Source organism: Typopeltis vanoorti, chromosome 9 (genome assembly GCF_054136105.1).
Source record: "Typopeltis vanoorti isolate ZY-2024b chromosome 9, IOZ_Tvanoo_1.0, whole genome shotgun sequence".
In the NCBI taxonomy this organism is placed as follows: domain Eukaryota; kingdom Metazoa; phylum Arthropoda; class Arachnida; order Uropygi; family Thelyphonidae; genus Typopeltis; species Typopeltis vanoorti.
In genome coordinates, this window is record NC_143557.1 from 89,261,916 (window position 1) to 89,288,554 (window position 26,639).

The window sequence follows — 26,639 nt, forward strand, 5'->3', positions numbered from 1 at the left end:
CCTGATCCAAGCACCTGCTTTGAACTAATATCTGCGATTGTTGTTGCTGGAATGAGTGCCTTTATTCCTCATTCCACTCAGGTTTCCCCAACCTTTGCCCAAGTCTTGGCTTTCCCAAGAGACATATTAAGGCTGTCCAAGTTAACAATGCAGCATGCACTCAGTGGCTCCATTAAACACTCCAGACTTCCACTCGACAGAATGCAACATCTGTAAAAAACATCAGCAAATTTAAAGCAGACTTTGTGAGAGCCAAATGCACCAAGTTTTTGAAATTTTTTCACTTGATTATACTATAATTAAAGATGTCAAGAAATTATATTCTTGATTTCATCCTTTATCCAAGTGTACGCAAATGAAGTTTGCGTATGAAGTAACTTCATGACTGGGCTACTTGTATATAGAGGCTAATGACTTCACATCAATTGCCTTATCCCATAATGCAAAGCACATATCCTGACAGACAAGTATAATATAATTTATTGGCATCTTTAATTTATAGTATAGCCAAGTGAAAAAACTTTCAATATCTATCTCTAATCCAGAATATTTTAGTAATAAGGTGTGACACCTTCCAGTGATGAGACTTCGGTATTATTAACAACAGGCTCAAATTGGGAAAGAAATACATCATTAAAAGCAAACAGGTGTATGAGTTCCAGGTCAAGCAGTAGAATTTAATCTCATTCCGCTAAGTGATCTAATCTGCTTAGTTAATATGAAAAAGCAGTCAAAGGCAGTGCTATCAGTAGACCTTGCTCAGTATCCCTTTCTGTTCCACATCCTCCAGCAAATTGTCAAAGGAGTCTACGCCATTTCAACAACCCACTTCCAATTTAATGATGTATTTCTGTCAGACCCAGTCAAAATTCGAAAAGGAGTCGAGCAAGATTGCCCTCTTAGTCCATTGCTCTTTGCATTGTTTCATGAACCTTTCTTACAGGAAGTTGACAATACATGTGCTGTGCAAGGAATAACAGTTCCTTCAACTATGAAGAAAAATATTAGCATATGCCGGTTGATGTACTGAGCACTTTGAAGGATAACGATTCCATATGTATATTTTTTTTGACAAAATTCAGCAAGATCAGTGGATTAACTACTAATGCAGACAAGACAAAATTAAAAGTTTTTGGAAAGTGGGATCCTGAAAGCATTCCTTTTGAATTAATCCCTAAGAGAGAAAACTCCACATTATGCTTTGAATTCCTTTCTCCACTTATCCAATATTACCAGTTCCAGAACTTATATACAGAACTTTGAAACTTTAGAAGACTAGAAAATAGGGCTCTTTTCCTTTTCTTCTAAAACCATAATCTTTCCAGCTCAGTTATACATAATAAATATTACAGACATCACAGAAGCTGAAGAAAAACAATTACAGGTAACTCGTATAATGCATAATGCGGATGTTAGGTTCCATAGAAATGCCACGTTATACGAGACATAGATCACATAGAAAAAGTAGGGTTAGGTTCCAAAATCGTTTTTATTTTAAATTATATAAACAACGACATATCCAATAAAAACAATGTTTTTATTTAATTCAGGTAATTCATGTAAGTTAAGAAAACAAACTATGAGACAAATGCATAGCATAAAATTATAAAAATTACAAATTGTACATAAATTTCATTGCACATAATGCATAAATGTTTTAGACACGATAAAATAAAGTGCATATTTTAATCGTCATCACTGTCTTCAGAAATAACATTTCGTAGACGTTCTTTAAGTGACCGGAGGTCGTCACCACTTGAAATCTCTTGGACATCATTTGTGCAATTCTCACTGCATACTTCGGCTGGTTAAGTCACGAAGAAGTCAGTAATAAGACTTTGCTTTCCACTATGTTGCAATTTTTTATCAAGTTCATAATATGGTGCTAAACAAATATCCAATTGTCTCGTGAATTTTCTCAAGCACTCCATTGAGGGATCATTATCCGTAAAATAACTTCCTAACTTGCTTGCCAAGTCCAATACTTCTGCTCATTTCTTTAAACTTAATTCTTTAAAGGATTCATCACAATCAGAAACTTCGGCAGAACTTTCCCCGCCATCTATTAATTGTACCAGTTCCTCCTCATTTAAATCTGTTTCTCCATCAATTAATTCATTAATTTCGTTTTCACCCATATCGCAAAAGTCCTCTCCACCAAAAAGGTGTGCGACGTTTATTATATGACATAGCTCGGCATCCGCTGGAGGTACAAAATTTTGTTCCATTACGGCTTCAGGCCATATTTTTTTCCAGCAAGCATTCAGCATAGAGGGTTGTAATTCCTTAATTGTCAGAGAAATAATTTTTACACAATTCAATACTGAAAACTCTTTCCATGCTTGAGGCAGTGTCATGTTTGGATTAGATTCCATTTTTTCCAAAATTAATTGAAATGTTAGCAGAATATAATATGACTTAAATGTTGATATTATTCCTTGGTCGAGTGGTTGAATAAGTGAAGTAGTATTAAGCAGCAAAAAAGTTATTTTAATATTCGGATGGCTTAAATTTGTTGGGTGGCCTGAAGTTAAAATTAGTAGAATTTTTAAGTTCATATTCTTTTTCTTTATGTAACTTTCTACATCGGGTACAAAACACTTGAAAAACCAATTTTCAAACATGCTAGCTGTAACCCATGACTTTCTATTGGCCCATCAATAAACAGGTAGGATGGACTTGTTGAGCCCTTTCATCGCACGAGGATTTGCAGATTGGTTAATAAACATTGGTTTTGTCATGTAATCACCTGATGCATTACTACAAAACAGTAGAGTAATTCTATCTTTGGAAACTTTGAATCCAGGAGCTGATCTTTCATTTTTCAAAATATAGGTGCGTTTTGGCATTTTTTCCCAATATAACTAAGATTCATCCGCTTTGAACACCAGGTATGCACTATAACCACTTCTTTAATGCTTTTTAAAAGTTCTGCTGGGTATTTCCGGGCAGCTTCAACATCTTCTGATGCTGATTCTCCCTGGATTTTAAGATTATACAAAGAAAACCGCTTTTTAAAGTTTTCGAACCAACCCTTACTGGCAGAAAATCCATGCTAAGAGATTTCTTCTGAAGAATCTTGATCAAGTTCTTTTAAATGTTTATAAACTTTGAGAGCTTTTTGCTTAATAAGGTGTCCATCCAAAGGAATTTTCGTTTGAGTGCAATCTTCTATCCAAATCATTAGACATTTCTCCATTTTTTCTATTAGAATATCGTGAACACGAGCAACGCACTTTGCACTTACCGTTGACCCAGCAATAACACTTTATCGGATTTTATGTTCATTTTGTTTGATTGTTTGAATTGTTGATTCATTTAAATTCAGTCCTTGAAACAACTCCTGGTTTTTCTCCAATTTTCAACTGATCCAAGATTTTAATTTTTTCTTCGAGAGAAAATGTTGGTTTTTTTCCCTTTCGTTGCAGTTTTAGTGGCCATTACAATAAAAATAAACTTTTACATTAAAAAAAAAAAAGCATTACATATGTATGTAAATCATCAGAAAATAAACTGCTCTGCTTGAGAATAACACACTTATGATTTTAAATACACTTTCCTGGCAGAAAATGAAGACAATTTTAAACAATAAACACTATATACAGTAAACCCTAGATGGCGAATCTATGGCACTCGTGCCAGAGGTGGCACGCCTGAGAATTTTCCTGGCGCGTCAATGATTTACAGGTGATATCCTTTTATATGCTTATAAATTATTCAAGTTTTTTTTTTAATTGTTACAATACGTACAAGCTGAATTTTGTTTTACACAAGACAAGTTATAAAGATGTGCATATGATTGGTGCGGTCTTAACAAAAGATCGCACGATCCAAAGACAAAAGCAACTGATGAGTGTTGAGATGAAATGCTAATTCTCTTCAATTGAATTCTATAACATCTGAAACTGTCATAACAACATTCACTATTAGTTTTAACACATTCACAACAGGGTGTCATTTATCGTTCCAATGGAACTTCTCATTAATGACTGGCTCAACTCACACAAACGTTTCAACCCTTGGTTGAATTTCATGCCTCAGTAACTTGCTCATGTATTATAACACAGTGACGGCTGAACTGGACAAGGGTAATGGGTTTACGGTGATTCTACTGGACCTTGCCAAGGCCTTTGACAGGATTCCACATGGAATTCTAATCAGTAAATTGCAGCATATGGGAATGGACATAGGGTTGGTGAGATGGATAGGAGGGTGGTTGACGGAGAGATATCAGAGAGTGGTTTACTCGGGAGTAGAGTCCACAAGACGGCCTGTGACTAGTGGTGTGCCACAAGGATCTGTTCTTGGACCACTGCTGTTTAATTTGTTCATAAATGATATAGGAAATGATCTGAGAGGAACAGTTCATTTGTTTGCGGATGATGCGAAGTTGGGTAGGGCAATAGTGAATGCAGATGACGTCAAAATTTTGCAGGATGATTTGGATAGATTGGAGGTCTGGGCTAAGGAGAATGGATGTCAGTTTAATGTGGCAAAATGTAAGGTTATGCATTTTGGGGTGAAAAGATTGGCGGCAGTTTACTGCATTGGTGGAACCCTGCTCCAGGAAATTGATGAGGCACGAGATTTAGGAGTGTTGGTGGATAAGGAATTGAAATTTAGGGGACACATTGCAAAAGTGACCAAAACAGCTCATCAAATCACTTGGTTGCTGAAGAATACGTTGACAAGCAGGTTATTGTTCCTCTCTATCGAGCCTTGATAAGACCCCATCTAGACTACTGTGCTCAGATTTGGTCACCTAGGTTTCTTCTTGATGGGGAGGATGTGGAGAGGATCCAGAGGCGAGTGACCAAGATGATAGCAGGTCTGTGGAATGAACCGTATGAGAACAGGTTGAGGATTTGTGGGTTGCAAAAATTGGTTGATAGGCGGAGGAGGGGAGATATGATTGAGACATTCAAATTACTGAAGGGTTTCTATAAAATTAATTCAGAAGATATTTTTGAGAACAGGGCTGGTTGTGGGAGGACTAGGGAACATCCATGGAAACTGGGCAAAAGTGTGGTTAGTAAAGGTGTTAGAGCTGGGTTCTTTACTTTTAGAGTAGTGAATGAGTGGAATGCGCTCCCTGAGTCTGTGGTGGATGCTGTGACAGTGAATGAGTTTAAGGCGAGGTATGATAGATACTGTATGAATATCAGATAGTTGTGATGAATATGATTTGGGGCCTCCCTCGATAAGTCTAATGACTCCCTGGAGTTGCCCGTAATAATAGTAATAATAGTAATAACAGTTAAGTAATTGGGCTATTTTTTGATCTGAATTTTCTACATTGAAAATAATTAATTTGGGTGATTTTTAGCAGAATTCACTACTTTTCCTAATGCCTATCTGATAACCCTGGTTTGCAGTTTACATCTAGCCCATGGTATTTGTGGTGCACTTTGTTGATATTGTGTAGCACTGTAGTCCATTAAAAGGAGTGAAAAAAAAGAAAGTGTCATCAATATTCAAATGAAAATATAAAATATGTAGTCATGCCATCTATAAATAATGAGCAGTTGCCAATGTGCTTAACATGTAAAAAAAAAAAAATTTCTCAAAGGAATGGAGCATTTAAGAACAAAGCAAAGAAGGATGTGGAGTGCTTTTCTGAATTAAAGACTAAATTTAAAAAATCGTTCTCGACTTAAAGGGCCGGTTGCAAAACAAAGTAGCCAAGAAGAGAAGGCAAGACACTTGTGTCTTACAAACTTTCGAAATTAGGTAGCAACGGTGGTATAGTGGTTAGCATAGTTGCCTTCCAAGCAGTCGACACGCGTTCAATTCCTGGCCATTGCAATTTCTGCCAGCATGGTTGGCTGAGTGGTTAGTGTATCCGCTCTACAGTCAAAAGGTTGCAGGTTCGAATCTTGCATGGGCTTGGATGTTTGTGATTGTCTGTGAAAATAGCAGTGGTAGTGGTGGGTGATAGAAGACATTGGTGTAGTTGTGGTTCATTGGTTGGTGGATTGTGGGTGGTGGAAATAGAGTTGATGCCTTCCCTCGATGAGTCTTTGGACTCCCTGGAGATGTCAGGTAATAATAATAATTGCCAAATGTGGAAAGTGGCAAAACTCTCATCTTACCAGCTATAAATGAAGTTTTCAATACAATGATTGACCCAAGTAAAAGTAATATGGCATCGTCAATTCCTCTCAGTAATAGTTCAGTATCAACAAAAATTGATAATATGGCAAAGGACATTGAGAAAAAAAAAAAAAAAAAACTCTGTGATGATTTAAAAACCATAGAATTTTCTGTGCAAATATGTGAGACAACTTTACGTGACAACTTTGTTAATGGTTTATGTGCATTATATAAATGCTAATGAAGAAATTATTGAAGGGATTCTATTCGTTGAACAACTGAAAATTGACACAAACGATTCTACAATTTTTAAGGTTGTTAAAGACTTTTTAATGCTAAAAACATTCCTCTCACAAATTGTTGCATGTGCAACTGATGGAGCACCAGCTATGATTAGTCTTCATCATGGATTTATAGCGTATTTAAAAGAAGCAGTTCCAAATATCTCTAATTCACTGCATTCTTCATAGACAGCACTTAGCTGCAAAACATCTTAGCGGTAGACTACATAATTCTTTGAATGATGTTATTAAAGCAGTGAATAAAATAAAAGCCCAGTCATTGAATACCTGTATTTTTCAGACAATGAATATGAAGAAAAATTTGAGCATCTTTTTACTTCACACTGAAGTTAGATGGCTCTCAAATGGAAACTGTTTGTGACACATTAACAATCTCTGTGACACTGTTTTTGAATTTCTTAATTCACATGATGAGAACATGTGTAATGTTCTAAAAAAAGGTTTACATTGCATATCTTTCCGATCTTTTCACCAAATTAAATAAGGTTAACTCAAATTGCAGGGAAGCAACATCAAGCTTATGAAAGTAAAGGGAATTATAAATACTTTTATCAGCAAATTAACATTCTACAAGCAGAGCACTTCAAGATGAGATTTTCTGCAGTTCCCAAGTCTACAGGTAATAGATGATGATTTAATATTAGATACAGATTTGGTTTGTTCCCATCTTCTGACACTGAAAGAAGAGTTGAGGATCAGATTTAAAGACTTTGATGAGCTAAAAATACCCAATCGAGTCATAAATCCATATCTTTCTGTTCATTCAAATTTGTGTGAAGAATTTATTAACTTAAAAATGATTTTGAAGCTCAAGTACAATTTCAACAGTGTGGGTGTAAAAGATTCTGGCCAAACATGCAATTCAAGTATCCTCAGCTTTGGCAATAAATAAAATCACTGCTACATTGCTTTTCCTTCTTCATACCTGGTCAAGAAAGGATTCGGTGTCGTGCTGTAATTGTTAGCTAAGTAGCGAAATAGATTTCTAAATAAGTGAAAGAGGAGACTTGAGACCTCGTTTCTCAAACATTGAACCTGATATTGTTAAATTAGCAGGACCTCATCGGGCTCATCGAAACGATTGGCTTATTAAATACAGTAAGTTTACATCTTTTTTTCAGTAAAAATTAATCTGTATCAGTCATTAATTTTTAATTAACTATTAGTTCAAATATGTTGATGGTAATTTAGGTTTGCCTAATATTATAATTATCTTATCGAGTCCTTAACCTATTGTAAAATTGAGCAGGGTTCACCAGGCTATACAAATAGTTGAGGGGGGGGGAGACAAAAAAATTTTAAGAACCACTGGTGTAGATACCCACATTATGCAAAAATCACCAGGGAGAGTTAAAATTCTGTCTATTTTTGCTATAAGAGGTTTTTTAAATAGTTCCATTCTCTTAATTCGATGTGGTCTTATAGTCAATTGCAGTGATGACTGGAGAGCAATCCCAAGCAGAGAAGGCCAATTCAAGGCAGTTAATTCAGATAAGGCTAACCACCTGGGTATCAGTCATCTTTGCACTTTAGCTTCAATTGGTCTTTTGGTTGTTCATCTATATGAGATTGGTAAAAAAGGAAAATTGATAGCCATTGGCTATATGATGATATAAAAGAGCTGAGGCCTTTTCTCTCTCTCTCTCCTCTCATACTATGTATCTGTCTTTTCACCTCAATAAAGGTCGAAACTGGTCTGGGTAGCAGTTCTTCCCATAATGCATAGCATTATACTTGTCTATAAGAATATGTGCTTTGCATTATGGAATACTAAGGCAAATGATGTGAAGTCATTAGCCTCCAATGGTTCTTCACAACCAGAAGAACCATTCCAGTTATGAAGTTACTTCATGAGCAAACTTTGTTTGCTTGCACTTGGATAAACTTTGAAACCAAAAATATAATTTCTTGGCATCTTTAATTTACAAATGCACTAAGTTTGCCTCTTGCTGGGACTGTTTGATAAAACTTTGGCCCTCCTCTCTCCCCCTCCCCCTCATTCATCCTGATGCAGAGGCGTAGCTAGAGGGGGTTGTCCACTTCGGGCGGCACTTTGAACCTTTTTGAACTTTTGTAGTTAATTCTAAAATACAGTCTCAAGAACTCATTTCCAAAGATTGTAATACTACTGCAAATTTTCCTCGCAACTGCAAGTGTTGCTAGTTGTGAGAGGAGTTTTTCTAAATTAAAAATGATTAAAAATTAACTACATTACTGTGAAATAGACTTCGCCAATGTTATTGATGATTTTGCTAACAGAAAAGCAAGAAAAATAACATTTTAGAATGTTGGAATTAAAGTTTTACTTCAAAAATAAATATACTGTTTTAATTTATTCCCCTATACTTCATTTTGACTTTTTGTAGTATTTTTGATGCGTATTGAGAGGGTGGCAAACTCAGGGACTGCCCCGGGCAGCAAGTTCTAGCTACACCACTGTTCTGATGGAACAATAGCAATATCTGCAGGAGATAAAATAAGGTAGCAATGATGACATCAGTCTTCTCCAGCTCTTGTTCAAACGATCAAGACAAATCAAACTTTTCTTACTATTCAACAAACTATCCTCATTATGCTTTCTCCGGTCATTTGTCAGAAGAATACCAAGAAAATATTTAATAGTTTCAATATTAATAAATTCTTTGACCCAGTTGTGCTGCTCCAACTGCACAAAGAGCTTTTTCTCTGGAGCTGACACCATTCTATGTTACCTTTCCAAGCTGTACTACTTCTCTTCTCTGTTCTAGGATGGTGATGAGATTCAGCATGGATATATAACAACCTGTATGAGTCTTCTTTCAAAAAACTGAAAAATGTAGGCTACCATCTGGTTGATGAAGAGTTAGAACTAAAAAAAAAGCTAAATGTTTATTTACTTCTTCTTCTAAGGTGAATTGGATCCTGGAATGAAGGTATTTAATTTAGAAAGAAACTGTTGTAACTAAGAGGAAGAACCGTTGCAAATTGCAAACACATCATTGTAAAATCTTGTATAAAATTCTTATATACCAATTTTACTTGAGAAAGAAAGTCAATGCAAAATACTTGTAGTATAATTAACAATTTTTCATAAGTGTTTTATGTAATCTAGTAAAATATTAGAATGAATTGCTAAATTATTTAACCACCAATATGTAATCAATAAAAATATTAGAATGAATTGCTAAGTTATTTGATAGCTAATATTGTACAAACAAAGAGATAGCTCAGACAGAATTAGAATTTAGACCTGAGGATACTGCCAGGCGCGAAGGTCAGAGAGTTACGGGTTTTCCAGCCATGACTCAGCGATTTTCGTTGGGGAGAAGGTACCCCTGGTAGAACATCCGGGGAACTCGATCTAAAGAAGTTCCAAGGCCGTCAAGGGAGAATAAAAAGGAGACAGGCATTCTGCTCTGGGCTTTTTGACTCTGTCTCTTTGTTCCTGACTGGTTCCGGTGTCACTTCGAAGAAGGTTCCTGTATCCAGCTGTTCCAAGCATGGGGAAGGATATCCTGCTAGCAGTATTTCGATGATGATAGGATATTTTTAAGGCGGTGTCAGCCTGTTCCAGAAAGCCCTGTCGCGAAGTTCCTTAAGCGATCTCCAGGAATGCTGTATCGTTGTTGCTGTGGAATAATGTCTGTTTGCGGTTCAACAGGAAAGAAGATTATATTCATGATCTCTAGGATCTTGAATGCTGAACTGGCTGAGAAATGTATCAAGTAAGATTAATGTAGAACTGTTATGGATTGTGAACCTTAGAGTAGGGACTGTTGATTATATAGTTGCTAGCATATTGTAAGGTTATGAAGTCGAAAACCGCACTTCCATATTGTTGTAAAATAGTTATCTAAGGAGTTCTAAGCATTTGTTAATGTTATTCAAAAAAGAGATTAAATGTGAAGCTTAGTTAAGCATAAGTCTGATAATGATCTAAGTTAAATTGAGTTGAAGTGTGTGTGAAACTAACCACGTGTCTGCCATATATGTGAAAGTATGTGGTTTTGTCACTGTCTCTAAGCTATCGGCTAGAAGTACTGATTTAAGTAAGTTGAAAACCAGACGTGAGTTGCTTTGTTACTTGGCAGAATTGATAAGAGCCTGATAAATTTATACATGTGTGAAATCCTTTTTCCTGTAATTTGTAATTACCATGTCTTAGTATGAATAAATTGTTTTGTTTGTTAAATAACTTGCCTGATTTTGACTTACCAATGCACTTCTCACAGAAAGATAGAACATGCATGTCCTTAAAGTTAAAAGTAGCCATGACTGACTAGTAGTAAGTTTCAAACATTGCTTGATTTAGAGCTGAATTTTAGAGATATTTCCATGTTCTGCTGAGCATTTCTCTTACATGTTTAGGAAAGAAAACAATTCCTTATCAGCTTGTCTAAAGACCAGTTGCATTTCTTACTATGGCCAAACAGGCAAGAGAGCAAACATTAGGATATCAGAATAACAAGACTGTTTCTGCCACCATGGCCACTCAAGGTTTAGCAGAACATGACTTGGATACTCATCACAGGATTCACTGAAAAAAAAAAAAAAAAGCTATCTTATTCCATTGAAGCAATTGTAAATAAGAAAGGCCTTTCCTTGAATCCATTTCTGCTCTCGCTAACTATCTCTCTCTCTCCTATGCAGACAATCAGCCCAATGTCCAAGATCAATGAATCCAACCCAATAGGTGGTATCATCTATGACTATAGATCTATATTTCTCCTGTTCATTCTTACTTAATGATGTAGTGCCTGCATGCACATATTGATACTAGTGTACTGTTCCCCTGATGATGCCAATTTAACTTTAGAGAATTGGAAATAATAAGTAAATTTATTTAGTTAATAGTTTATGATATATTAACTCTTAAAGAACATTAAGACAGACTTTGTTAATAAAAAATGTCATAACCACATAATAGGAAACATTTTGGAGAATAAAAATTACGAATAGAAGAGGATGGTAGACAAAAAGGAAAACTGAAAACATAAACAAAGGAGAATGGACATTCATTAAAAATAACAAATAGGAACAAGTAGCCCAACTGGCAAAATCACAAAGAATCAAATGAGTCTGAGTAAGTCACTAAAAAGAAAATAAATAAATAAAAAAGTAATTAAAGTAAGATTTGCTCATCTGGATTCTTAAGTGGAGCTGAGTTATGACAGAACAAATACCAGCAAAAAAGCAGAACTCCATGAAGACACAAGTTAGTATAGCCTAGAGCAGTGTTTCCTAACCTGTGGTTGGCAGACTCCCGGGGTCCACAAGTAATGCGGGATAGTTTATTTTCATTAAACTTTATCTTATCATGTTGCTCACACCTGGGATATTTGCAATGTATATCTCTGGCTCTTGAGGCCAATGGTTTAAGTAAAATTTAACATGAATGTTGGTACCGTTACTTCTTCCCTTTGTAAAACAGAGGTGAATATCCAACCATTTGTAATTTAATTTAATTTAATAAATTATAATTTATAATATTATATTGGATTTGAGATTTATAATATTATAATTTATATTATAAATAAATTTTATAATATTATTCAAGTGTATGCATGGATAGGCTTATGTGTTCGTCAGACATGTTGTAATAGGTTTCACGGTATGATTATTTTTTAATTAATATTTTTTATTTTTTAATTTATATTTTTTTCAAACTTTCTATCATTTGGACTACTATTTCAAAACTTGAAATTTTATTATTTTTTTTTAAACCTAGATGGCGCCATATTAGGACTTGAGTCTTGTGTTGCACGCTGCAATCACTTATACTAGCCCCACTGTTACACCGGACTGTGGTTGTCTTGCATTTGTAACAAACTTTGTGTTGTGTGCTCTGGAGATGCTGGATATAATACCAGCGAAACATTAGCTTTTAAGTTAATAAATAGTTATTTTCTTAACCATCTGTGTTCTTATCATACCGTGAAACCTATTACAACAATTATTCAAGTGTGTTTTTCTCGGTTTAATATTCAGTTTTTCTGCTTTTGGTCAAATAATTGAGTTCACAATCTTATTTAGATATGGATCGGTGGTTAAAGTGTGGATCGTTGAAGTGTAAGGTAGATGATAATCCGAGTGGATCTAGTGTTGTCGAAAATAGTGCCAGTGCAAATAAAGTTCCTTCCCTCAAAAAATCACGCAAATATTGTCCATCCTATTTGCAAATGGGATTTTCTGTTCTGAATAAAGACGGCAAAGACAGACCACAGTGTGTTCTTTGTTGCAACGTGTTATTGAATGAATCTATGAAACTGTCGAAGTTGAGACGCCACCTTGAAACAAAACATGGTGAATCAGTTAATAAGCCAATAGAATATTTTCAAAATAAAAAACTGCAACTTTGTAGTATACAGAATTTAGTTAAGGACATCGTGTGTGGAACAAAAAATTAAAAGGCTGTTCTTACCTCTTACGAAGTGGCCCTTCTGATCGCTAGAAATGGACAACCCAATACAATTGGGGAAAATTTAATTTTGCCTGTGACAAAAGCGATAACAGAGAACTTGTTTAGTGAAAAACATGTCAATGAGGTGTCTCAAAAATATCGTTATCTGACAATACTATGAAAAGAAGAATCGACGAGATGGCTCAAAATGTGAACGATATTTTAGCTAGAATGGTTACGTCATAGTGAATATTTTGCGTTGCAGTTGGATGAAAGCCACGATATTTCCGATAATGTTAATTTGCTAGCTTTTGTGTGATATGAACTTGAAAATAAAGTTTGTGAAGACTTTTGGTTCTGTGAATCGTTAACTCTTCATACAACTGCTGAAGCTCTTTTCGAAGTTGTCAATGACTTCACAACTACAAATAAACTTCGATGGGAAAAATGTGTAGGTATCAGCACAGGGAGTGCTCAGGCAATGTCAGGAATACATAAAGGTTTGGTCGCACCTCTTGTGAAAAGGATACATTGTTATATACACTGCAAAGTACACTGCTATATGCCGTATGCCCTCCAAAATGAAAACCGCCCTAGACGAGGTAGTAAAAATTGTCAATTTTATTAAAGTCCGTCCTCTTAACAGCCGGTTATTTTCTGCACTTTGTAATGAAATGGGAAGTGATCACGAACATTTATTATTGCACTCAGAAATCTGATGGCTGTCCTGGGGTAAGCTTCTGACGTGGTTGTTTGAGCTTCATGACGAAGTAAGGTTGTTCCTCATAAACTCCAAATTTGAGTTAACACACTATTTCAATGATTTCGCATGGCTCTCATCTCTTGGCGGACATTTTTAACATCTTGAACTCTTAACTTGAGCCTATACATGGTACATCTGTCACGGTGTTTTCTGTGCAAGACAAGATAGAGGCAACAATCAAAAAGTTAAATTTGTGGTGCAACCGTATCGAGAAAGGAAAATACGATTCCTTTCTAGTGATGTTGCTGAAAGTATGATTGAACCTATGAGGTCATTGGCATCTCAACTACGTCTGGATTTTCTGCTTTGTCCTGAAAAAAAAAAAAAAAAAAAAAAAAAAAAAACGACTGGATGAAAAACTCTCTTTCTAGATTAGGAATATGAACTTCCTTCTGTTGAAGGAGAACAACTTATTAAGCTGTCCTGTGATTCGACATTCAAAATGCTGTTTTCTTCGTTATCGTTACTGGAGTTTTGGTTCCAAGTTAAGTCTGTTTACCCTGAAATTTCCAAAAGGGCTGTAAGACATCTGTTGCCATTTGCCATTACATATCTGTGGGAGACAACATTTTCTCATCTCATATATATGAAAAACAAATACAGGAACAGAGTTAACGTGGGCAGATCTACGTCTGAAATTATCCAGTTTTGATCCTGACATGCGAAAGTTGATGTCCGAAAAACAGCACCAGCCATCACATTAGGTGAGCGTTAAATTCATAATATTAGGCCTAATTGATATGTTCATATTCTTCCGAATATCTCTATTTATAACAGTATTGCATTGTCATAAATGACACATTTAGTGTTGTAAAATAAAAAAAAATTTCCATTTTGGATTTTATGGGGGCCACTGTGAATTAACATTCGCTACAGGGGGGGCCCACGACATCAAAAAGGTTGGGAAACACTGGCCTAGAGCATAGGTGGCCAACAGCAGGATAAAAACTATATTAAATTATATGTATTATCAATTTGGATATTAGTTTCGACCACAGATTTTCTGATTGATATACTAGTATATTCATTATTTCTGATGACGGAAACAATTTATATTCTCAACATGGAATCAAAACTGCTTTAAAAAGATTACCCAATTGATAAAATCTACTGCTTCTCTGTGCGAGTTGTAGTAGTGGGAGTGGTAGATTTCTATGTGCTCCAGAGTAGCGCATCATTGAAAGTCACTTGCTCTGCTCTGGTTATAGTGATCAGTTTCAGAGATCCAGTTTCACAGTTAACAGTGATATTGTTGCATTTTGTGTCTCCTAGTCAGTTACTTCAGCCTTTGTGTACTATGAGTAAGAAACATAAGATCTGAAGAAAAGAGGTCATTTCAGGACAGTATGACACTATTCAATTGGAATTGTGTGACCATCAAAGTGACCCCTTTTTCCACTCAAGGGTGGAGATAAGCATTGACTTTTAGAAACTGGTACCAAGGGAAAAGGATTCTGCATTGAGTGATTTTAGCTTGAGAATTGCATCTATGTTTGGAAGCACATACATATGTGAATGCACTTTCTCAACTATGAGGACAGTTAAATCGTCACAAAGAAGCCGATTGACTAATGACCACCTTGAGGATTTGCTACAAATATTGTCATAATTGTTGAAAATCGACTTTGATGAACCTGTTGCTGCACATGAATGCTCACAGTGTTCTCATTAAGTTGTGTTACATGTAAAAAAAAAAACAGAAATATGTAATTAAATTTAATTTAACAATTTAAATCAATCAAGTATTTTATATTGTTCTCCCAGTAGTAAAATGATTTAACAAATATAGTAATTCAATACATATAACTACTGCCTTGAAAAAATGCAGAGTTTATTTTTATTTGTTCTGTCTAAAAGTGTGCGGCCTGTGATGCTACCACTCATCATATACTGGTCCTCATATAGAATGAAGTTAGCCACGCCTAGCCTAGAGCATAGATGACAAACCTATGGCACGTCCGAGAATTCTGCTGGCATGTCAATGATTTACAGGTGATATCCTTTTATACACTTATAAATTATTCAACCTTTTTTTTTTTTTTTTTTTTTAATTGTTACAATATGTACAAGTTAAATTTTGTTTTACACTAGAGAGCAGCTATGAAGATGTACATATGATTGGTATGGTATTAACAAAAGATCGTGAGACCCAAAGATGACCGACAATTGTTGAGTTGAAATGCTAATTCTCTTCAACCGAATTCCAAAACATCTGAAACACTGTCATAACAACATTCACTATATATTTCTTAGTCTTCAGGGTAAATAGCAGGGTACAGCATTTTTCGGCAGGGTAGGAATAAAAAGTGAGGTGGTGGAGTACTGCTAATGATAAGTGATGACTTATGTCCTCTAAGAATGAAGGCATTGGAAGGCAGTGACACTAATGATTTTGAAAGCATATGGTGTGAGGGGGGGGGGGGCAAGACAGGATATTTAGTGGGGTGTTGCTACAACCCAAGGAGCACAGAGGGTGGGGACCAGGAGATGTTTAGACAGTTGAGCTTGGCAAGTGCAAGAAAAATGATTGTTATGGGAGATTTTAACTACAGCAGTATAAATTGGGGAGAGGAAGATGCATGTAGCAATAAGGGAATGAAATTTCTAGAATTCTTGAGGGACAAATGTCTTAGGCAACATGTAATAGAGGGAACAAGAGGTTCAAGAGTTTTGGATTTGATCACAGAAGATACTGAGATGACATCTCTCCCACCAGTTGGAGAGAGTGACCAGTGGCTTTGATTTGTAAGATGAATAGACATGCAGGAACGTATATGGAATTATAAGGCAGGTGATTATAAAGTCTTAGACATCAACTTGGGGAAGTTTCATGGAGGGAGGAATTGGAAGATCAGGATATCATTAGTGCTTGGGAAATTGCGAAGGAATAATTGTTAGCAGCAATAGTAAGCTGTATTCCACAAGTGAAGAAGAGGAACAGGAACTGCATGTGAAGAAGCAGCAGCAGCTATGGAAGAGATATAAGGAGACAAGTCAAGACCAGATACATGAAGAATATAAGACACAGGCCAGAACAGTGACTAGTATGGTGAGGAAGGTGAAACTGGAATATGAGAAGAGATTGGCCGTAAGATCCAAAGAAAATCCTACGGAATTTTTTAGCTATGTGGCCAGTAGGAGGAGAAATGATTGTGGAAGAATGACACTGTGGGATAAAAATGGAAATAGAGTGACTGATCCAGAGGCCATAGTGGAATTGTTCAATGAACACTTTATTGGAGTATTTCATCCTGGAGGAGTAAATTTTAATACTAGAGGGATAGGGCAGGTTTGAGGTTCAGAGATGCAGGAGGCGAGAGTGTTTCAAATAATGAAACACTCTCGTCATCATCTACATATCTAAGCCAGATAGACGGTTTGAGTGGGGCTGAGTCTATGGCTCGTTTTTCGAAATCTTCCATATAGAAATTGGCAAGGGGGGTGAGAGGGGGGAGCCCATGGCAGTTCCCTCTATCTGCTTGTAGATTTTGTTATTCCAAGTGAAATACCCAGAGTTGATGGCAAAGGAAAAGAGATCTAAGATGTCAGAGGGAAAAACGTTTTCTAAGAGAGATAAAGTGTCAGTTAAGGGAATATTGGTAAACAAGGAGGAGATATCAAAGCTTACTAATATGTCTGTATTATTCAAGGTTAAATTTTCTGTGAGGGCTTTAAAGTGGGTCGAGTTTTTTATATAGGAAGCTGAATTTCCGGTGAGGGGGGACAGAGAGTTGGCCAGCTGTTTAGACAGTCTGTAACAAGGTGCATTGGTGGCATCTACTATAGGCCTGAGTGGGGAATTAGGTTTGTGGATTTTTGGTAAACCGTATATTTGGGGGGGACGGGAGCAGAAAGGTTTAAGTTTTTTCGTGACGTCGGGGGGCCAGGAGGTTACTTTTTTAAGTAAGATTTTTAATTTCTTAACTTGCGTTTTTGTGGGGTCGTGTTCTAGCGGGATGTAGGTAGCGCGATCGCGGAGGATAATGTTCATTTTACGATTGTATTCGCTGGTATTAAGGACAACTGTGGCATTACCTTTATCCGCTCTGGTGATGACGATACTTTTTTCTTTGCGTAGTTTCTGGAGAACCATGCGTTGGGAATAAGATAAGTTACTTTTTGGAGGCGAAGAGTGAACGAGGATGTTGGCTACGTCGAGTCTGATGTTGTTGGCTACCTCCGACGGTAAGCGACCGATCCCCCGTTCGACGTTAACCATTACATCGAGTACCGGCACTTCTTTCAGGGCGACGGCAAAATTACAGCCGAGGCAAAGGGCGCTGACGGCATCATCGTTGAGCCTTTTGGACGAGAGGTTTATTACTGTCTGGAGCGGTTGAATTTGTGGTTGTGGCTTGTCTTTAACCAGGTTGTTGTATTTCTTGATGTGTTTGTTTTTTATTTTCTGAAATTCTCTCTGTGCAGAAGTTTCCGAAATGTCAGAGAGAATTGACCAAAGTTCAGGGTTAAGAACGGTGGAGAGCTCCGCTTGTAAGGAGCCAATGGCGGCGTTCGTCACTGCGAGGGCGGCACGAGTAGAGGCGATTTTGCTTGCGTAGTAATGCTAAGCTGGCACGTTTGTATATCCGGAGTGCTTTTTTGGAACGGAAATTGATCTTCATTTTAACACATTTCGGTATCACTCTTGTATCCCGACATCTTTTTAAAAAGGCCAGCCTATTAAGTTGTCTAGATAGTCGTAGTTTTGACTTACCGTATTGCTTGGATTTGCGTGCTAACTCTTCTCCATGGATGATTAGAATTCTTGTGTAGAGGCTTAAGTGCTGTGAGGACATTATGTTGGAGGTTTAATGGATTTTTTACAACACTCAAAAAGAATTAAAATAGAATTTAATACTTCCTATATTTCGTCCTAGTCACTAGGACATCTACAGGGATTACAAAGACAACTCTGGGTATTTCACTTGGAATAACAAAATCTACAAGCAGATAGAGGGAACTGCCATGGGCTCCCCCCTCTCACCCCCCCTTGCCAATTTCTATATGGAAGATTTCGAAAAACGAGCCATAGACTCAGCCCCACTCAAACCGTCTATCTGGCTTAGATATGTAGATGATGTGTTCTCTATTTGGCCTCATGGCCCAGACACATTAGATTCCTTCCTTGGTCATCTCATAGCCTACATCCAAGAATCCAGCTTACTATGGAAAAGGAAAAGAACAATTGTTTACCCTTCCTAGACACCTTAGTCACGCGCGTACCTAATGATACACTTGCCTTCACTGTATACAGAAAACCCACACACACAGGCAGATACATTCACAAACTCTCCCACCACCACCCCTCACAACAATATGGCATCATTAAAACCCTTACCAAGAGAGCCCACAATCTTTGTTCCAGTGGAACCGCCCTCACTACTGAGCTTAACCACATACACAGAACTTTCCTCTCCAATGGCTACAGCGAACACAGCATCAAAAAAATAATAAATTCCTCCCCCATTCCCCCGTCCCTCTCTTCAACAAGAATTCAAAAATGCCATCACCATACTCTACATCCGTGGCACTTCGGAAAAAATAGCCAAGATACTAAAAAAGTATAACCTACACACAGCATATAAGCCCTACCGCAAACTGGCTACCCTTATCCGTTCTACAAAAGATCAGCTCCCTCCTCTCTCTCTGCCTGGAGTTTACAAAGTACCCTGTTCCTGTAAGCTTGCGTACTTTGGACAGACAGGCAGATCAGCATCCATCCGCCTGGAGGAACACAAGTCGTACATCGTTAAACACAACTATGGCCATTCAGGCTTGGCTGACCACGTTTTGGACACCACCCACAGAGTATCATGGAAGAAAACCGCCAAGCTTCACCACAGCAAATTCAAGAAAGAGAGACTTTTCTTAGAAGCAGCAGCAGCTCTCAAAAACCAACCAAATCTTAACAAATACGGTTGCATTAAGCTTCCGAAGATTTGGGAAACAGTCATCACCAGAGGTCCCACATTACATTCCAGGCCACCTACAACTGCCCTTAGAGGGCGCTCCACCTAGATAGGACTGTATTGTCACCCACGTGGTTGGGCTTAGTATTGTAAGTTTTTGTGTGCATGTTACATTAATTGTCTTTGTAATCCCCGTAGATGTCCTAGTGACTAGGACGAAATATAGGAAGTATTAAATTCTATTTTAATTCTTTTTGAGTGTTGTAAAAAATCCATTAAACCTCCAACATAATGGCTTTTCAATGAAAGTCTGGCTACAGGAAAGGTGCCCAGGGAATGGAAGGAAGGTAAGATAGTGCCATTGTATAAGGGCGGTAGCAAACTAGAAGTGTCTAATTATAGGCCAATTTGTGTGTCATCAGTAGTTGTTAAGATCTTGGAGAAATTAGTGGGGGATCATATACAGCATTGGGCAGATGAGGGTAATGTTATCTGTGAGAGGCAACATGGATTTGTTAAGGGGTGCTCTTGTTTTAGTAATATACTAGAATTTTATAAGAAGCAGTAGATGAGGGAAAAGCATATACTGCCATTTTCTTGGACTTAATGAAGGCATTTGACAGGGTGCCACATGGTAAACTGATATTCAAGTTGCAGCACATGGGTTTGGATATCAGGTTGGTCAACTGGATTCAGGATTGGCTGTCCGATAGATATCAGAGAGTTGTGTATGGTGGGGAAGTTTCAAGGAAGTAGAGGGTTACAAGTGGGGTCCCACAGGGCTCAGCACTGGGACGTATATTGTTTAACCTTAACATCAATGATATTGTCAGTGGATTGCAGGGGGATATTCAGTTGTTTGCGGATGATAAGAAGCTGAGAAGGGTTATCAGTAATAGCAGATGTGGTAGCCCTGCAAGAGGATTTGAATAAGCTAGACAGATGGGCAAATGACTGGGGGTGTCGGTTTAATGCAGCAAAATGTAAGGTCTTGAGGTTTAGGACACACCAATGGGACACTGCATACTCTATTGGATAAGCTGTACTGGAGGAAGTAGGGTAGATAAGAGATCTGGGATTGATGATTGATAGAAACCTGAAATTCATGGGACATATTGAAGGTAACACAGAGGATTGCTGCAATAATGAGAAGGATGCTGACCTGCAGAGATAAAAGAGTTATCATTCTGTTGTATAAGATCATGATCAGACCACACTTAGACTATTGTTCTCAGATTTTGTCCCCAGGATTTGAAGGGGATAAATTAACTGTGGAAAGGGTATAAAGTCAGATAACAAAGATGGTTTCAGGACTGTACAATGTTAATTATGAGGATCGGCTGAGGGAATGTGGACTGCGGAGTTTGGTGGATAAAAGAAGGAGAGGTGATATGATTGAGACTTTTAAACTATTGAGAGGTGGCTACAGGGATGACAGTGGGGAGTTCTTTCACTTGGTTTGAACAGCAGGAAGGAGTGATGACAAGGGGCCATCCCTGGAAGTTACAGAAGGGGACTGCGAGCAAGAGGGTGAGGAGTGATTTCTTTGCATGGATGGCGGTTGAACCATGGAATGAATTACCTGATAGAGTGGTGAGAGCAAGAACGGTCAATGAGTTTAAGGAGTGGTATGATAAACTTTGTGTTTCCTAGGAAGGACCTCCAGCGATGAGTCTCTTGACTCCATGGAGGCCTGAATAATAATAATAATATTGACTTACAAAAATAAAGATTTTTATCTACGAGTCCCTTTTTAAATTTGATTTTGATCCTGAAACCTGACATCTTTTCCTATGTACTAACATGTCAATATCTGCTATTTTGTTTCGTGTTGCAATATGAAGTATTGCATTTAATCTAGAATCTTTTATCTGTGAGCGGAACTTTGATTTATTAAGTTTCATACTTGAAAATAATTGCTCACATACATAGGTGCTTCCAAAGACTGACAACATTTTTGCACAATAAATTTTATATTTGGGATATTTACTGCCAAGGTATTTATAAAAATTTGGTATGCCAACGTCGTTATATTTATTTTTTAGTTCAGTATTGCACTGGAGTTCAATTACTTCCATTTGTAATTCTTCGTCAACGTTTTAAATATTAATTTTCAATTTGAAATCAGAAAATCTTTTTTCAAATTTCATTTTCAATTCTTCAATTTAAGGAATGTACTTTTCACCATTATTATTTCGAGAAATCAATTTAAGTGTAGGAAAGTGGGCTAAATAATTCTTTGCCTATCTATCTTTGCAAAATATCTATTTTAGCAAAACCTGTTGCCAAAGATAGAGCTTTGCCAGAAATGACTTAATTGAATCATACATATGACATATCAACTGTTCACATCCTTGCAGAGTAGTATTCAAAGAGGCTTGTTATGTCAACTAAAAAGGCCAAGTCTTTGCATCAATCTTCATCGATGAGCTGAGGAATCAATTTTCCTTTGGATGAAGTAAACATGTCAATTTCTTTTAAGAGTTCAAAAAATCTTTTTAAAATGATGGCATGACTAAGTCACATAACCTCCGTAGAATACAGCAAACTGCTGTATTGTGAATCCAATTCATCCAATAAAGCATTGAATTGTCGATTATTCAAGGCGTGAGAGCGTATCCAGTTTACTGTTTTAATTACTACACTCATGACATCTTCCATCCTTATTTTTTTAGCACAAAATGACTCCTGGTGTATTATGCAATGAAACGATTTAAGTTTGTCCTTGCACAACATTTCCTTTTTCACTTGAAGTGTTCTTCGCACAATATAACTTGGAAGTTCTCTGCTATATCTTTAACATGCTCTGCAACTGTATTTCCTGATAGGCTTACACTTTGAAATGCTTGCTTTTTTTCCGGACATATGATTTCGGCTGCACTTACAATACAATTTTTAATAAATTCTCCATCGGTAAGAGATTTCGAAGCCAGAGCAATTTTTTCACTTATGACGTAACTACATTTAACAGCAGCATCACTTCAATAAAGAGTCAAAAGTCTTTTATTCAACGATGGCAAATCCCTCATTCTTTCAAAGCCGAAGAATGTTCGGCAAGTCCAAGCGTAAGTCTGGTGGTACAACACTACGGCAACTCGGAGCAAAGGTGGAGCAAGCTTCGATCACTATCCTTAATATTTTCTCATAATGTAAAATGCAAGCCCCGAGGAGATGCATTACTGTTTTACATTATGAGGGAAGGTCACTACCCAGACCGGTTTCGACCTTTATTGAGGTCTCATCAGTGAGTAGGTAGACCTGGATAATAACAAGGTTTTAGTTACATATTTTACTATATGAATTGCCAGAAAGGTGTACCCATATATTATTACTATAATAAAGAGCCAAAAGGCTTTTTTTCGGTGACGAAAAAAAAAAAAAAAAAAAAAAAAAAAACTTGAAACAGTCATTACATTTACAAACTGAAAGATATTAAAGAGTCAGTCACAAACATCATGTGAAGTATACTGTTGTGTAAAACTTGTGGTTGACTGCTGGTATAACAGAGGTCTTGTATGTTGCATACAAATTAAAGCTTTCCAGATGTCATGAAGTGTAAGTCTCTGGTTTCTATTTAATGTGCTGTGTGAACAAATTACCTCTGAAGACACCTTGAATATTCTGGTGAAACTGTTGTTCTATAAGTAAGGCATGAAACTTTAGTTTTTGTCAGATGACCAGTTTATCTACAATGTAATGTTCTATGAGGATGTGTGAAACAAAATCACTTTTTTCTTCTCTCGTATGTTTGACATCACCTACAGAAAGGTCTATATAAGCTAATCTTATATAGACCTTTCTGTTTGTCAATTAAAAAATATTAAAAATATTTTTTAATTGACATTTTAATAATTGGGCAACTGATCGTGACTGTAGCCCAGAGGTAAGGAGTAGTGCCTTTGTAACTGATTTCTAGATTTGCATTTGACAATTTATCATAAAATAATAATTTTTTTTTTTTTTAAATAACTTCATTGAGTAGCTATTTTAAAGGAATTGACAAAATAAAAATTTAGGGCCTGGTTTTTTAAATGTAATGATCAAAATTTTTTTGTTGAGGATAGTTAAATGGGCTTGCAAAAAAATATGCAGGTTTGTTTTCTATAGACTTCTAATGTTAGTATTCCAGCTTTTATATATATATATATATATATATATATATATATATATATATATAAACTGGAATATATATAAAATGCAGTTTTGCTTAACGCAGCAAAATTAATTGCAACAATTCCTTTATATACGCAGCAAGAGTTTTAATTAACGCACCTTCCTTTAAATTTACCAAAATTCCACCAAATACAACATCGTTGCTACAACCTATGGACAAGTGCATCATTGCAATTTTCAAAGCCTATTTTCTTAAAAAGACATTCTCAAAGGCAGTAGAAACAAGAACAGGAGAAAAGGCAATTACGCTCCAAGAATTTTAGAAAAATTTTAACATTAATCACGCAATTGAAAACATTCACGATTCGTGGGAGCAAGTGTCTTCTACCTGCATGAGAGCTATTTGAAAAAAAAATCTTTTGCAGAATGCGTTAATGACTTAGGCGGTTTCCAAAATCCTGCGAACACTGTGGTTGAAGAACTCGTTGCAATTGTTGAAGACCTTGGTTTTGATGGTGTTGATGCAGAAGATGTTAAAGAATTATTGGATTGAAATTCAAAAGTTTTCAGTGACAACGATCTTCTTGAAATTGAACAACAGCGTGCATATGAAGACAATGAACAAATGGAATGTGAAGATGAGGTTCCAAAGGAGATAACAATCAAAGAACTGGATATGGATCCAGATGTTAATAAAAAAATTCTTATTTGCCGAGGTCTAGAGGTCAATTTGCTTGTTATTACCATAGAAATTGTTCATATGACTCTTTATAACTTTTTTTGATAAAAAAAGATTGCAGTAACTAATGTAGATTCAAGCATTTATTAAACATTTACTTTGCATCTTTCCTAAAAGAGATTACCATATAAAACGAATTATTAATACAGTAACCGATCATGGTGGAATTGTAATTTTTACCATTGATTATTATATTTAATTAACGCAATTTGATATATGCGGTAACATCGAGGGATTAATTAATTGCATTAATCAAGGGATACCTGTGTGTGTGTGTGTGAGAGAGAGAGAGAGACCAGGATGACTAAGAATGGAAATTTACCATATTTTTCAATTTCAAGTGTGAACTCGATTTTTTTGGATATGACTATGTTCAGAAATATTCTGAACAATCTGAGGATATAATAAATCAAAATAAGTACTTCTGATAAGAATGACCTCACCACTTCATTTGGCCACAATCACAACACCTTCTCAGTCAATGGTTAAAATTCCCACTAAATCCAAAAAAAAATACCTGAAACCCCCCCCCCCCACACACACACACCTCCAGAATGAAGACCACACAAAAATCTATTACTATTCCATATACATAGGAATAGTAATAGATTTTTCAGAAGTATCCATATGGGATACTTATGAAAAAATAGTAAAAATTCTAAAACCTAATACAACCTAATAGCATCCCTGATATGCTCCCCCGCAAAAACCAACCACATTCCCTAGACATGCTAGGTGTTTACCAGGTGCCTTTGCAGCCATAAACTGTCCAAGTATGGGTAAACAGACAGGACAGACAACATCAGAATCACCAAACACAAGGACTTGTTGATCACACTTGAACACCCAAAACAGGACACAGTGGAAAAAGACTACCTTATTTCACTACATGAAAAATAACACAAGACCTACATTCCTAGATCCACCTCAGTCGTCTTAAGGAACTACTTACACCTCAAAAAATTTGGTTACATGAAATTACCATAAATATGGGAAGCACTCATTATCAGAATTTCAGCCAAAGTAAGAATGCATTCAAGCCCATTACAGTGTACTATTAAGGAACTTAGGCTCACCTTCAATTGCCATGATTCAGTCTCACTTACCCAGTATAATGCCTACATGCACATATCAGTTTGTACATTTCTGTAGAAAGTTTTTTCTTTTTCAGTTGGTTGCAAACTACATTACACACGCCAAGAAATTATATTCTTGTTTTATTCTTTATTCAAGTGTAAGCAACAGAGTTTGTGCGTGAAGTACATTCATCACTAGGCTACTTGTAGATGGATGCTAAATGATTTCACATTAATTGTCATTTGGACATGCATAATGCAGAGCATGATGCTCTGCATTATGCATAATGCTCTGCACACATCCAAAGGTTGTGTGCTTTACATTATGGGATAAAAAGGCAGTTAATGTGAAGTCATTTAGCTTCTACATGCAAGAAGCCCAGTCATTAATGTACTTCATGTGCAAACTGTTTATTTACACTTGGATAAAAAGAATATAATTTTTTGGAAAGTTTAATTTAGTTTATACATTCTTTCCTGATGATGACAATTTAACTTTGTTGAAATATCAAAAATACTAATTAAATTTTTTGTAATTACTATTTAATCTACACTTGATTTCCTTAAAAATACTGTTACTTACTGAAGATCATATTTTAGATTTTAAAACATAAGACACTGTTCTAATAATAAACAATCAATGACAATTGCTACAAAATGCTAATGCTGAATAGCACTATGATATACATAAAATAAGAAACAAAGCAGTATATGATAATTATTAGAACAGATAAATACATAATCATCTTAAGTATAAGTTACTCCATTATGTACCTTCCAGAATCACAACTAAAAAATAAAACTTCTTTACGAAGTCGTCTGTTTCTTTTTTCAAGGTATTACAGCATTAAAATAAAAATAATAAATAATTCAAACATTAACTAGATTTCAAATCAGCACCTTCAGAATACAAGTACTTGTTACAACGCAAATGTGACAATCAGTACAGGAAAAAATTCAAACTGTACTGGACAAAAGACCTAAAGTCCTAATTTGGTGCCTTGTGATGTAAAAACGTTTTTACACACGTTAGGGTGAAAATCGTTAATTGTCGAACGCTTAAAGAAGAAGACCTTACCATCTTACAGCAAGAACTAAAACACATTAAATGAGAAATCATATGCTTAAGTGAAGTATGCAGGCAGGATAAACATTTAATGAAACTAAAAAAATGGAGATTACTTCTACTATTATGGGAAAACAAAAGGATAACATAGAGTAGGATTTCTAATTAAGAAAATAATTACATACCTTATAGAAGAATT

At 36.2% G+C, this 26,639-nt stretch overlaps 1 protein-coding gene across 1 annotated transcript in view; it reads right to left on the reverse strand.

The window, feature by feature from the left end:
* Positions 1-26,639, reverse strand: part of SMC6 (Structural maintenance of chromosomes 6) — a 594,918-nt gene that overhangs the window by 186,198 nt on the left and 382,081 nt on the right. The window lies entirely within an intron of this gene.